The sequence below is a fragment of the Lissotriton vulgaris genome, chromosome 1_1 (genome assembly GCF_964263255.1).
Source record: "Lissotriton vulgaris chromosome 1_1, aLisVul1.2, whole genome shotgun sequence".
Lineage (NCBI taxonomy): Eukaryota > Metazoa > Chordata > Amphibia > Caudata > Salamandridae > Lissotriton > Lissotriton vulgaris.
In genome coordinates this window covers 1125253344-1125264431 of record NC_141685.1, presented here as the reverse complement: position 1 = coordinate 1125264431, position 11088 = coordinate 1125253344, and the positions used below count along the sequence as shown (strand labels likewise).

Below are 11088 nucleotides of genomic sequence, written 5' to 3'. Positions count from 1 at the left end.
CCACCGGTCGACTGGCTAACTCCCGTTTAAATAAGGCCAGGAATTGGGGGTTATCCACCCCGAGGATCAATTCCTCGGGTAGTGACGCAACCACTCCTACTCTCACAGAGCATGGTTCCCTTCCTATCGGGCTTATCGTGATGCGTGCAAGGGGATACGTCTTCACGTCCCCATGGACACACCGGATGTGTACTACTCCCTCCCGCCCTATTTGGGAAGGTGCCAACAGTTTCTCCCGTATGACAGATTGTCTGCACCCCGAGTCGAGAAGCGCCTTTACGGGTGCTTGGTTCACTAGTACCCTTACATAATATGAAGGTCCCATTTCGGCGGAGTACATCACGGCTTTGGGTATGTACCCAACTTCCATGGGTTCCTCTGCTGGTTTCTTCCTGGGGCACATTCTTGCAATATGGCCCCACTCTCCACATTCAAAACACTGGGGTCCCCTCATTGGTGTAACTTCCGGACGGTATGGCCTTGGTTTGAGAGGTTCATAGAGAGGTTTCTTTTTTTCCGCTTTAGGGGGCGGTACCAGAGTCTTTGAAGATTTTTCGGTCTCCCATGGAGCGGGTCTAGGAGTTGCTCTGGTATAATTCGCCGCCATTTCAATAGCCTGAGCTGCGGTCAATCCGGGGTGCTGTCTTAACCAACGCTGTGTTCCATATGGTAGAGCTTCCATGAATTGTTCGAGTATGATACTCGTCATAACATCCTCTTTGCTCCTGTTTTCGGGACGCAGCCATTTTTCTGCCGCCATTTTCAGGCGTAAGTACAGTGTCTTGGGGTTTTCCCCCGTGACCCCCTTCTCCTTCCGAAACCTTAGTCTGTAGGCTTCGGGGTCCATCCCGAGATGGTCTAGTATCACCTCCTTGATGGCAGCATATGTGGAGGTACCGGCATGATTTGCGACCTGGTATGCCGTCTGTGCTTCTCCTGTCAGCAAGGGCGCCAGAAAAAAGGGCCATTTTTCCTCTGGCCACCCGCACGCCCTTGCAGCCCGTTCGAAATTGACCAGGAAGGCATCCGGGTCTTCTCCTACTACATACTTCTGTAAGGAGACTCCGGCTGGATGAGGTCCGGCCGTCTTCGATCCACCGAGACAGCAGTTCCCGGTGTCTGCACCACTTTCTGCAAACTATCCAGCTGTTGCGTCATAGTGCTACGGAACAGGGCTCGGTCCGCATCTGCTGTGCTGATTTGTTGGCTGACCGCCCATTCCAATTTCTGCTGACCATCGACTAGAGTCTGTATAATTTGTTCTATGTTCGGTTCTTCTTCGGAGGGAAACAATCCCACTTCTGACACCACTGTGACCGGGTGTAGGGGTGAGGGGTTAACCGTAGGACCGAGATTAGGCTCTGGGACAGGACTGACAGGCAAACCCGGTATAGGATCAGAAACTGAATGGACAACAGGTCTTGGGAGTAAGGAGGGTTTTATTGGTATAGGACGTTTAGGGTTTGGTTGCAAAGTTCTCCTGGTCCTAAACGTTAGTCTCTCCCTAGCAAATTGACTGGGATCCGTCTTTGAACCGTGGTGTTCTCTTTCTCCGGGGTCTGTGGTCTTCCGGTCTTGTCCTCAAGGTCTGGTCAATGGGGTGTCTCGTTGTTCCGGAGCCCATGCAAAGGAAGACCAACAGAGAGGGAGCCGTTAGTTCGACAGTCTTTTGGGGGCTTGCACCTTGGGGCCGTGTGCAGTGGGGAAGGTCACCAGTGATAAACTTATTACTATGTGTCCGGTGACGTGAGGAGGGTACAGACAGTGAGGGATAAGCGCGGGGTAATGAACACAAGAGGAGGGGGGTACGAGGAAACACAGACGGGGTTTTCTATACACTATTTACACGCACGCCGTCTTCCCACCCACACCGCCATACGGTCCCGTACCTGGGATAGCCACGCTCCTCCCCCGGGAGAGTGGCACGGCGGCTCACAGGGTCGTTGGCCTCCTGGCTCTCCGTGGGGGTCGTCTCTTTCGGCCTGCTCTTCGGAATTCCTTCGGTGTCCTTCTTTACCGACTTCTCCGCGTCTCTCCAACCGCTCTCCGACGCCGCTCCTCGCCTGCTCCTCCTCCGGGGTGATGTCACACGCTTCCGTCCGTACTTCCTGCTCTTTATCCAATCTGGCCTCGCAGACAAAAACAGGAGGAGGGGTCACCTCCTCCTCAGAGTACGCCCAATTAAAGGCGCCGTGCTCTTCTTCCACGTCGTCCAGTCCTGTATCCCAGGGGTCAGTCTGTAAGGAAGGAGGTATGACAGGATCAGTAATGGGAGACCACCATTCCTCGGTAGCGCTCCGCCTTGCACCGTTACAATATCATAAACCAGGAACTAAGGAATCCAGTAACCTGTAACTTAAAACATCCATGCAGCAACATCTAAAGCCTCGATTGGAAACCTACCGGAGACGGACTTCAGGATTCTGGAACCAAGACTCCGAAGACTTTGTCCTAACATCCGACCAAGCGTGACCGCATCTCCTAGGGTGGCTCAAGGGTCCTCAGGAGGATTTCAGCAACAAGAAGCGAATCGTCTGTTTTAAACGCATCGGCGCCCAGAATATGCCCCGACTTCTGGCCGGGACCCACATTCATCTCCAAAACCGGCGCAACAGTGCCCATGATGACCCAATCCCAAACCACCCTGTCCACACTGTCCGACGTGGATTGGATTGATTGATAACACCAATACCGAGGATCAAATCCCCTGGTGAGAGCACCAGTACTGGAGACGAGCCCAAACCGGAACTGTACACACGAGCATAAACAGCGCTGCAGTGTTCAGACCATCAGCTGAGACGACTCGGCCTGGCATGAGCCCAGCTCTCCCACACCACCGGAAAAGTGACGGAAGGACCGAAAGGTGCATAATTAACCCAAAAATCCGATGAATCCAACCGGGAGGTGCATACCGAACCAATTATCTGCTGAACCTGAACCCGACCGATCAAAATGGCGGAGTCCGAACAACGGCATGAAAAGTAACCACCAAGGCACTCAAACTACAGACTATTTCTGTTACAATAAAATGAACATAGGGAAAAGAAAGTGTGTGAGTAGGTCTAAATTCGAATTTTATTATTTACCAAGTAAAAGAATCACAAAAACAATATACAAAATTCAAATCAATAAATTTAAAAAGGAGATGTTTCTCATAGCATAATAAAAAATTCAACAAGGGACATTCAATACACAATTTAAAACAATATTTTGTATAGAATCATATTTAAAAGGTGGCATCAACAAATTAATTCTCTACGCGCGTTTCGGCGACCAGCGCCTTCTTCTGGAGTAGCCACGTGTGTCCTAAATAATAAAGGAAAAAAGGAAAAAGACCAAATTTGAACAGAATACCAAATTTACATCAATTCATAAAGAAGTCAACATAAAAGCGAAAAATGTATTATTAACATATTTGACCTACAACTGCACAACACTCTCTTTATGTCAATTAAGATTACATTTTTCATCTTTGCCCTGAATACGGGCTTTCATATCTTGGTGTATTTCAACAGGGCAGGCAGGACTCGGAGGCAAGGATGGAGAGGGCATGAAGAAATGATGCATGTGATAACTTAACGACCCAATCCATTGATAAAGAGGTACACCTAATGTGTAATAGGGCTAGAACAAGAAGGTATGGTATTCTGATTCATGCATATTAGTACCATAAGTTCATAAATATATTCTAACTTGTTTGGGAAATCTAACAAATGATAAAGAGGTACACATGATGTGCAATAGGGCTAGAACAGGAGGATATGGTAACAGGGAGAGTAACTCTCAGTAATTTTCCTATTTTACACCACTTTCTCTCATGGATGACTACTTGAGCATACTTTGTTTTATCTAAACTATGTTTACGCATCTAGCGGAAGCACCAAAGGGATAAAACAATATCTAAACTATACTTACACAGTTTACAAAGGTAACAAGAAGCAGAGTAATCACCAATGAAGTCGTGTCTTTTGTTTAACGAAGAGGAGATCTAAATAAAAAGCTGAAACAAAACGCCACAATTATTTTATTGTAATTCAGGTGTTACGTGTTACAACCCTGGTTAAAGGTGAAATTAATAATTATTATTTACCTAATGTTTCGAAAAGCCCGTATGGCCGCAGTTCATAACTCCAAGTATACGGTAATGGTACTTTAATTTCTATTTAAAGAAATAGTGTAGTTAAGGTATTTATTCATTTCCATCTTCAGATAATATATGATACATGAAGTTAAAGAAGGTACCTTATCAAAAATCATCCAGAACGCATCATGTGTTCTTGTTCGGGAGATGACATATAGACTTAATCTGAAGGATGTATTTAAATATACAGTCAGTCTATAAGAGGAAAAGACGATATCATTTCCAATTAGCTCAATATTATGTAGATTTTTTAGCAGTCGGAAAAGGTTGTAACTTATCTATCTAAAGATCAATAACCAAGTTAATACCTGGATGATAAGGAAAAAAACGTCGTATTTTATGTTCTTTTTTGGTGATCAATGTGTATTGTTGAGGCCAGTGAAAGTCCTGGAGACAAGAATACACAATGAAAGTATAAGTATTCAGATCAAGTTTCAAGGACACGCACACTCGCAGGGGAGAGTTTGTTTAAATAAGTACCTGATTTGGTTAGTAATGTATAAGCACTGGTTCATCAAATCGTTTTTACGGGGAATCTATAAAAAAGGTAAAGAAAAGAGGGTCATGAATATCTCTCCTGACATTACTAGGAGTAAACTGACTCTTTAACATACTCAAAGAGGCATTTGACGTACCTCGTGAAGTTTAGATGTTTTTCCACGGAGGATAGTTGAATGGGAAGCCTTCCTGATACGAAGATCTTCCTTATAGCAGTACAATGCTGCAGCTAAAGAATAAACCAAAGAAACAAAGGGATAAATCATTGTTTTGCATATAACTCTGCTTTCCCAGATTACAGCTTTACTCGGAGGGTCAAAGTACACTTACCGAGAAACGCTGTTTAAGAACTCTAACGATCTGAAGAGCGAGGCACGGGGTTCTGTGGCTTCTTTAGATGTTTGCAGCAAATGGCGTATAACGCGTTATTTATACTAGATGAACCGGGACTCTGAGATTCAATTAGGGTGTAAATGAATTCACCTGGGTTGGAAATTAACCTCACTGGTGGGTAATAGACAGCGTCAAAGGACTGCCGCTATAAATAAGTAATAAACGAAGGACTACCGAATAAGTAATCGGCACGGAGGAAAGACTGCATGCCCAGTTTGTGTAAACAACATCAAAGACATAGATACAATTGTAACTCTACCGGCACTTGGCCGAAGAGATATAAATAGTTCATTTGTTGCTATAGGATATAAAATTGTCTGGCTGCTTAGGAAAAGATATTATCTTTCACGCTAGTTCAGGTAGGAAAAATAAAACATTATTTTTCACGCTGGTTCAGATAGGCAGCCAGAAAGACAGACAGGGGTTCAGCAGGTAGGAGGCTCACAAAAGAAAAACCATGTCTGACCATTGTTAGAAGTCAGAATAGACGAACAGGGGTTCAGCAAGTGGTAGACTAAGGAAGAAGAAACCAATCTGTATTCATAGGAGTCAGGTGGAATCAAAGTTATTACAAATTTGTAATGACTAGCATATAGCGTTTTCCCATGGAATTTCGCTATTGAGGCCACGACGAAAAGTGTCAAAAACGAAAATCCAATACACCTCCCTTTTCTTTCTTATTGCTGATCCGCCTTTACAATCTGGGGTTTGAATTTTTTCTAATATACGCCATTTTACATCATCTGGGCCATGATTCAAATCAGAAAAATGTTTCACCATAGGTGCAATCATTTTCTTCGTTCTAATAGCAGAACGATGTTCAGTCAAGCGTGTTTGAATCATTCTGGAGGTTTCCCCTATGTAACCTAATTGGCATGGGCACTGTATAAAGTAGATGACATTAGTGGATTTACAATTCCACATTTCCTGCGCTCTGGTGGTATGTCCATTACAGGTTAATTCCTCACCTGCAATGATACCTTTACAGGATATACAGGTAGAACAGGGAACTGTTCCTTTGATGGGATTATTGGTTGAAATGGATTTTTGTACAAACTTCAGATGGTTATGATGGTTCGAAAACCGAGAGTGTACAATAAAATCTTTGATGTTTTTATTTCGTCTATGGGTAAAAAGTGGCTTATCTAATTTTGTTTGTGCTGTACAGTTACTGTTAAGTATGTGCCAGTTGGAACTAATGATCTGTTTCACCTTGGCATTAATCGTGGAATGCTTGGTGATACAGACCACTTGTTTGTTTTCCTTGGAGTCCGAACAATGTTCACTTCAAGAGCATTTGATATTAATTAATTACCCTTCCTACCCCATCAAATTTCTGCCCATCGAGACCTCAACTGGACTCACCCTCAGCAAGGTATTTTTTAATGCTGCTAGTAGTTCACGCATGCTATGATAACCATTAGAGTAATGATTCAAGATGGCGGCTCCATAAGCAATACGGGGTCAGTGTTAATGTTCAGGTCTTAAAGACTACATCATAACGAAGTGATTAATAAGCACGCTGATAACATAGCACCCACCTTTAAAAGAGCGCAACAACAGCTACACCCTATCGATAACCTGCTTGATGAATAATGCCTGACCCTAAAATGGCAGCGACTTGAAGACAAGATGGTTGTGTTATACTGCCTGACTCTAATTTGGCGGAGGCACAATAACAGTGTGATAGTATTACCGATAGTGATAATTCAAGACTGCAATTAATATTTATATCAGCACCTGCACCGCTTGAGGAACGATACATTCACACTACTGATTTGCACTAATTTGGTGAATCTAGACAAGTTTGACATCGGCACTACTAAGGAGAGACCCCTAACGGGAGCAGCACTAAATATCAGAAACAAGAGCAGTTTGTTTAATTGTACAGGACAGTTATACAGCAGTTTTATTGACTGCCCCAGACATTTGGGTAAACTGAGATGGTCTCTCAGATGGTGCTACTCCCTACACTAAATGACATCAAATGGGAATGGAAAGACTTTGACCTAACTACCTACCCCCTACCCTCCCCGCTCTACTCCTCTCCTCTCTCCTGCTATTGACCTTTGCCCTCACCTGTCCTTCCCCACCCTGTTTACCTGTGAATTTCCCGCTTCATTTGAGAGCTAGCTATTTTGTCTGATCCCCGATGGAGCTACCTGGTTTAGCTGTAGAGGAGACAGGTCGGGGATTCCCTCCTTGGGCGTCACCTACCCAGTCGGTCTTTAGCCAGACTTCCTTTTGTCTCTCCTGTCGTCTCTTCCCGCATCCTCCCTCTTTTATGTCTCTCCTTCTCTCCTCTCTCAATGTATTGAGACTGAACTTTTTTGTCTGTTGCCCGATGGAGCTACCTGGTTTTGCTATAGGGGAAATGGGCCGTGAATTCCCTCCTTGGTCGTCACCTACCGAGTCGGCCTTTAGACAGATTTCATTTCGTCTCTCCTTGTTGTCTCTTTCCCCATCCTCCCTTTCTCACCTTCCCTGTCCCCTCCCCTCTACGCTCCATTTATTTTGCCCTCCTTGCTATTAAATGTTTCCCATTGAGACTTGGCTATTTGGCCAAAGCCCGGTGGAGCTACCTGATAGATATAGAGGAGATGGGTTTTGGGATTTCCCCCTCGACCGTCACCTACCCAGCCGGACTTTGAGCAGATCTTCCTTCGCCTTTCTGCCGTATCTCCCTCCCACCCTGTTTTTTCTGTGAACCTCTTCCCTCGACTCTAGAGACTCAACTATTTTGTCTGCTGCCCGATGGAGCTACCTGGTTTAGCTATAGGGGAGATGGGCCATGGATTCCCTCCTGGTCCTCACCTACCCAGTCGGTCTTTAGACAGACTTCCTTTCGTCTCTACGGCTGTCTCTTCCCTTATCCTCTCTTTCTCACCTTCCCTACCCCCCACTTCTTTCTCTCTCCTTTCTCTCATTTCCTAATGTATTGCTGATTGTTTAATGTAATGTGTAATTGTTGATCTTTTTCTGTTATATTGTTGAACCACATTGTTGCACTTCCTTTCGTCCCTCCTGTCGTCTCCTCCCACATCCTCCCTCTATTTATGTCTCTCCTTCTCCCCTCTCTCAATGTATTGAGAGTGAACTTTTCTGTCTGATGCCCGATGGAGCTACCTGGTTTAGCTATAGGGGAGATGGGCCGTGGATTCCCACCTTGGTCATCACCTACACAGTCGGTCTTTCGACAGACTTCTTTTCATCTCTCCGTATTAACTCTTCCCTTATCCTCCCTTTCTCATCTCCCCTGCCCCCTCCACTACTTTTCTCTCTCCTTTCTCTCCTCTCCTAATTGTATTGCCCATTTTTTTGGATTTATTGTGTAATTGTTGAACTTTTTCTGTTGCATTGTTGATTCTCATGTAAAGCGCTCTGATACCTCCGGGTCTAGCCAGCGCTATATAGAACTCTTGAAATAAATAAATAAATAAACTGTTAGAGGGTAGTAGTGAGGGAATCATTGAAGATTAACAATCATTGAAGATTGACAAAACATTGTTGTATCCTGGTGCACAGTAAGGTCATTATTTACTATGCTTTAAAAACTAATACAATTCAATAAATAATGTCAAATGTGTTGTAAAATGCACCATTTTTCCCCGTATTTTCATGCGGGAGAGCCCCCTAAAGCCCCCTTTGTAGTGGTCAGGTTCACTTGCTACACTTGGTGTGCACTGTACAGGGACTGGTCTGACAACATTTGCCAGAGCAACTTTAGGTTTCCGGTCCAGCCTTGGGCAGAACAGGAGCCGCTGGCAGCAAAATAAAACCAAACAATGAAAAGTTAGTCACGAGATGCAGCACCAACCTTCTCATTAAGATTCTTCAATTTTTGCAAGATTTTTAATATAAAAATACAAAAATCTTTAGTAATTCAAGTCTAGTCTTTATTTGATGTACACACCTGTGTGTTTATTTTTTTCGAATTACAGTTTTATTGTTTGTCATTTAGATCATACAAATTGCTTGGGGGTCCCCCGCTTCCAGTAGTGACTCAATGGGGGCCCTCAGAAGGGAAAAGTTTGGGAACCACTGGGTTAGAAGTTTAGGGTATAATAGTTAGGATTTTGAGGTACAGATTTAAGTCTTAAGGGTTTTGGGTATAATGTTAAGGAGTTAAAAGGTTAGGAGTTAGGGTTATGCCGGTTATAGGTCTAGGTTTTAATATTGTGGGATATAAGGTATTAGGATTGACACTTTTGGGTGTAGGGTTAATGGATTAAGGGAATAGAGATTAACACATTGAGTATAAGGTATAGGGCCTGAGGGTATGACTTAAGTATTTCAGGAATCTCTTTAAGGTTATGGTGAATTACATTTCTTTAATAATATAGAGGAACATGCTTTACATATGAGTCATGCTAATGAGTATTTCGAGAAATTATATTAATCTGTATGAAAAATATGCAAGTTTACTTTTCATAGTAACATTGCACGGAATTTATTTCAATGGAATACACATGATTTTCCAGGCATCTATTCCTCAGTAAACAATATGAATTATATAGGTACACAAACACATACATTCAAACACACACCTCTTAGTATGTAGTTTTAATGTTATCTATAATAGTTCCAACCACAGTCATATATGTCTCTTTGATCCTCTTCTTTCTTAGCTTTAAACTAAGTACCCATACAATTTTGTTCACTAAGCACCAGTTTAGATGATTTCTCGTTTGAAAAAAAGGTTATTATTTATGTTTGCATGTTTCATTTTTTGTGATTGGTTGTGTTTGCTTGTGTATTTTCAAAACATCTATAAATGTGGTAATTGAGAGTGAAGTGTTTTAATTGTTAGGGCCTGAAGTCTGTACATATTACAACATACCTAATTTGTAGAATTCTTTCATTGTCAAACATTCCCTTAGTGGTTGAGAGTTGATGTTCTGAAGTGAAAAATACTTTTGTTGATTTATTGTCCTCAAAATGTTACAGGCATCTCTAGTTTTTGCTTAGCTATTTCATTTTCTGGTAAGTTGTGTTGGTTGCTGCACTTTTGGGCTGGTATTGTTATTAAACGCTGCTCTTCCTTCTGTCTGTTCATGTGAGCCTTGTGTTTGAGGGCTGTCAGGCTGTACACCTGTGTTATCAACCTGGGTATTGGTACGGTATAGGAGAAAAGCATACAGGCTGTGAGGAAAAGAAGAAGGATTACTTGTGTTCTGTTCAAACTCTATTTACCATCTATAGATATCTAATATATGTTGACATTAGGGCTGGGCTTGTCGATCTATCAAATAGGAAAATGTGAGATACCTATAAGGTATATTTGCATCTAATCAATGTCAGTCGTGATGGTTTCAAAATCTCTTGGTAAGTCTTACAACCTGCAGAAATATTACTATTTAGTGGGCTGGTAATATGAGTTCTAAATGTTAAAAGCAGCAACAGATTGAGTTGGTGTTCGACCTGGCCCTCTATGCAAGGTCACCCCTGATGTTTGCCTTCCTTCGCTGAACCCAGTTATGTCGGCTTTTAGGACTCTGTGCACGTTGCTCCTGCTAATCACTGGTAAAGTGATTGAGCTTTCCCTTTAAAACAGGGTAGAATTTGCCTACACCTGATTGGTACATTTAATTTACTTGTAAACCCCTAGTACATGGTACTAAATGTACCCACTGCCTGTAAATTACACGCTACTAGTGGGCTGTAACACTCATTGTGCCCCCCTCTCCCCCACCAAGGTAGCACTGCAAAACATATCCTACGTCTGCCACTAAATCTGTAGTAGTTTTTAACTAAACTGCCCATTTCAACCAGGCACAAAAAGCGTTTTGCTAGGCCTAAGCATTCCTGTTTAATACTTATAAGTCACCCCTAAGGCAAAGCCCTAATGGCTCATAGGGCAGGGAGCAGTGTATTTAAAAAGTAGCAAAGGTTTACTTCAGTGTTACATGACCTGACAATGAGAATATCTTAAAGGCATGATTCACTGCCTCCCCTTTGTAACCCTAGACAGTTTTGAGCCAAATATAGGAAACAGTGAAGTTTAGACAAAGGGGGCATCCCTCACCTGCAGACTGGAACTAAAAATAAAAGTGGTA

The 11088-nt window shown here is 43.0% G+C and overlaps 1 long non-coding RNA gene across 1 annotated transcript; it reads right to left on the bottom strand.

The window, feature by feature from the left end:
- Window positions 1-3153: 3153 nt before the first annotated feature.
- On the bottom strand, window positions 3154-4679 carry LOC147748744 (uncharacterized). The gene is made up of 6 exons (XR_015299725.1): window positions 4622-4679; window positions 4450-4528; window positions 4243-4336; window positions 4091-4159; window positions 3916-4000; window positions 3154-3306 (listed from the first exon to the last, which is right to left on the bottom strand). It is a non-coding gene; the product is annotated as an uncharacterized LOC147748744 (long non-coding RNA).
- Between the last annotated feature and the right edge of the window lie 6409 nt (window positions 4680-11088).